The sequence below is a fragment of the Mus pahari genome, chromosome X (genome assembly GCF_900095145.1).
Source record: "Mus pahari chromosome X, PAHARI_EIJ_v1.1, whole genome shotgun sequence".
Classification (NCBI taxonomy): domain Eukaryota; kingdom Metazoa; phylum Chordata; class Mammalia; order Rodentia; family Muridae; genus Mus; species Mus pahari.
In genome coordinates, this window is record NC_034613.1 from 131927760 (window position 1) to 131932165 (window position 4406).

Here is a 4406-nt window from a genome sequence, read left to right on the forward strand (position 1 = left end):
AACCCTGTCTCGAAAAACAAAGCAACACAAAACAAAAGAAAGAAATGTAACTATACAACTAAGGAAGTACGTTTTAATTAGCACAACTGTGTAGAGCCAGTCTAGTCTACGGAGCAAGCTCTATGCCAGTGAGGAGTACACAGTGAGACCTGACATCAAAAATAAATACGTAGAAATAATTGTTGGGCCGAGGGAGAGGCTTGGTATAAGAAAGCAGCTGTTTAGCCTGAACTCAATATCCAGCACCAAGAAAAGAAGGGAAGTAAAGTTCAGCTGCAGTAGTTCATGGCTGTTACATTAAGCAATGCAGGTCTGGGCAGCCACTTTGATGTGCTTGGGTTTTGTTTTCTTTGTACAGTCACTTTGGATGCCCCCCCCCCCGTGCCCAATAAGCAGGTTACATCCACAGAGAAGACACAGGAGCCCAGAGTTCTGCTTTGCCTGCTTACTCCTACTCTGAAACACAGTGGCTGTAGTTGCAGAAAGTTCTAGTGTTGAGAACTGCTCTAGAGCCATTATGGAAAGGGTGCAAGATGAATAGGGGCAGGGTGAAACTGTCCTGCCTAACTCTTGGGCTCGTGTGTTGTCCTGAGGTGTAGATAGACCTGCTGACTGGGCACTTAGAGGTAATCCTCAGATAGCCCTCAATGCTACCACCTAAGCTGGTGCTCCCACATTCTCTCTTTGAGACAAGGTCTTGCTATGTAGACCAAGTCCTCTAATTCCCAGAGATTCTCCTGCCTCTGTTTAATAAGTGCTGAGATGAAAAGTGTATACCATCATGACTGGCCCAAGCTGGCTCTTCAGGTGCCAGGCAAAGCAAATGAAGTCCCACCTTGTTTATTTCCCTTTTCCCATAAGCAAAAGAAAATGAAAATAAAAAATTGTATGTGTGCATGATGGGTGTAATGTGCCATAGCATACATATGGAGGTTAGAGGAAACCTTGTCTCCTTTGATTTTTTTTTTAAAGATGTATTTTTTTTAAAGATTTGTTTATTTATTTATTATATGTAAGTACACTGTAGCTGTCTTCAGACACTCCAGAAGAGGGAGTCAGATCTTGTTATGGATGGTTATGAGCCACCATGTGGTTGCTGGGATTTGAACTCTGGACCTTCGGAAGAGCAGTTGGGTGCTCTTTACCCTCTGAGCCATCTCACCAGCCTTTCATTTTTACTCAGGTCCCAGGGATTCAACTCAGGTCATCAGGGTGTAGGACAAGAACCTTCACTCATTTAAGGTGTGTGTCACTGTGCCTGGCTCCCTTCTTAAGACTTTTCATCCTTTTTTTCCCATGTGGCAGAGGTTTATTGTTGGGGTGGGCTGGGGGGGGGGATTGTGACAAAGGGGGAAAAAAGGGCAAGACCTTATAGTCAAACACTTTCCAAAAGCCTCTCCCCAAAGCAGGACAAATTGCCTGACCGTCTGGCCAGGTCTCAGCTCTTTGGGACTATGTGGTGGTAGGGTTCAGCACATGCCCACTTGCATTCCCCTGTAGATCAGCTGGGTAGTGCTTCCTGAATCCAATATGGCTGTGAAAGGAGTGTCCTGTGGCTCTGAAGTAGATTCAGAGGGACTATTTACAAGTCGGGCCTTACTTTTCTCTCAGTTGTTCTTGCCCGTTTCAGCATGTTCTGCCCAGAACCTGCAACCTTAGTGTTGAGGCATTCCCAGGGAACTCATCCTCTGCTTCCTTAGGCTAAATAAATAAGCGGTACCACTTCACACCTAGTTTCAGATTCCTCCTGGTGTTAGTGGCCCAGCTGGAGCGTCAAATGACTGATCCTTGTTAACCCTAATTCTTAGAAAAGGAGCATGCATGTTCATGCACTAGGCCTCATCCTGCTTTTCTGAATTGTGGTTAGAGGTTCGGGGCCTGCCTTTTTCTGTTGCGGTGTTATGCTGGTCATTCCCCATTCTACTCCCAACCCCTTATAAAATTGTGATCCTATTGTGAAAATAAATGCCAACTATCACATTTGTCCTGGCTAGTTTTTGTCAACTTGACACAAGGTAGAGAGAGCTCTCTGAGAGGATGGAACTTCAACTGAGGAAAATGCTGCCATCACATTGACTTGTAGGCCAGTGTGTGGAGTCATTTTCTTGATACAGGATCTGGAATAACCTATAGATATAGGGTCATATTGATATAGATATAGGAGGGCCTAGCTCACTGTCGGTGGTGCCACTGCTGGGCATGTGGCCCTGAGGTGTATAAGAAAGGAAGCCATGGGGAGGGAACCAGTAAGCTGCATTCCTCCATGGTTTCTGCTCCAGTTCTGGCCTCCTGGTTCCTACCCTGAGTTCCTTGCTGATGAACCTGAGAGGTGTATGCTGAAATAAACCTTCCCTCCGCATGTTGCCTTTTTAGTTGTGGTATCTTATCACAGAAATAGAAACCATAACTGAGACAGCACTCATGGTCTACTTGTAATTATAGGTATATATTTTGAAAGATTTTTTAAAAATTTATTTGTATGTGTATACACATGTCCATGTACAAGGACAGAGACCAGAATAGGGCGTTAGAGCCACTGTAATTGGAGTCACAAGTAGTTGTGGACTATCCCATATATACTGGGAACCCAGCTCTGCTTCTCTAGAAGAGAAGGAAGCTAGCTCTCTTGACCCCTGAGCTGTCCTCTCTAGTTCCTATAATTACTTCTTAAAGCACCATCTGTCATTAGAACTACAGCAGCAGACAATAAAACCTAACACCTTCGATTGCTTCTAGTTTAAACTATAAGCATGCCTATTTTTTCAAATCACATTTTAGGCAGTTTAACTTAAAATAACAGGCATTCGCAGTGACAGACATTTAATTCACCATTCTTAATTAAATGGAAAACCCCAGTTTCAAAAAACAAACCTATTTACATGGGGCACACAGAACAGTCAGGTTTACTTAATGGCAACAATTCAGTCTCGTTAATCAGTGACAGGCTGTGAAAGTGTCTTTATCTGGACTAGGAAGAGAAGCAACACCCTGCTACTTTGCACACTTGAATAGCTGAACTGACCAGCACAATCTTGAAAGATATTCTTAGAGAACAACAAAGTTTATCACATTTACCCTTTCAAATGCCTAACACAAGTCAATAATTTCTTCTTGCAGCTGACCTCAAGTCTTTTTTTCCCTAGGGAGCTGACAATGGGTATGTTAATCAATTCTCTAAGGCTGCCTTTAGATTAGGAGCCTCTCCAGGAGAAGGACTTGTTTCATCTCTCTCTGGCATAGCAGCCCATCACAGGTGTGTGTAGAATTGACTCAGTCCTTAAATGTGTTCCATAGCCAGAAGTGTCCATGGTCCATTAAGATCAATTGCTATTATCTTTTTCTTTCTGGGCAGAATTCTGAAAATAAAGTATTGTTAGTGATATTACTTTACTAGGATTGGCTTTCTTTGAAAACTACCTGTGACTTTCTCAGCAGTTTATTCATTTAAGCATATGTTTTCCAAAGCTTTTAAAAAATGATTTATTTATTATTATATGTAAGTACACTGTAGCTGTCTTCAGACACACCAGAAGAGGGTGTCAGATCTCATTACGGATGGTTGTGAGCCACCATGTGGTTGCTGGGAATTGAACTCAGAACCTCTGAAAGAGCATTCAGTGCTCCTAATGGCTGAGCCATCTCTCCAGCCCCTTTTCCAAAACTTTTTAACCATTGAAGCTTAAAGCTTAACTTTCAGAGCTTGCAATCCTGGCATTTGACAAAACTAGCTCTTATTTTGTATTATCCAGGATGAGGAAGAATTGGGACCCATGTTTAGAACTCTTTTCTGTGTTGCTGGGACCTGGACCTGGAGCCTCATGCAAGCCGGGTAAGTTCTCTACAAAAGCTATAGTCTCTGCCTCATATTTTATTTATTTATTTGCTTCAACACTAACATTTGTTTATTAGGTAGGATCACATTGTTTCAAATCTTTTCAATAGTAATTACATTACCAAAAAATACCACAAAGATCATTCCCAAAAGTCACAAGGTACAGAAGTCACAGGTTTCTGACAAAGTACAAAGGTATCCTGTTTACTGGTCTAAGTGGAGTGACCACATTCAATAATTTGCTTTTTTTTAGGCCCCAATTTGGGGTTTAAATTCTAGGTTTTTTTTGTTGTTGTTGTTGTTTTGTTTTTTTACAGTTTTCAATCAGGGAAGATTTTATTGTTTCAAATTTCATGCCAAATAATGTATATGCTTGCTCTGTAAATGTTTGTCAGCCAATTTTGCATGTAGTGCCACTTTGCTGTTGTCTCGTGGTATCTTTATCACAAGAAATTGTTGCTGAAGATTTGGGAGGGGAATGGGAAAAGTGTTGCCTGAATGAACTTTCACCACATGGTAAACATTCATGAGTATCATTTCATTTCCTTCTCTCTCTTTTTTTTTTTTTTTTTTT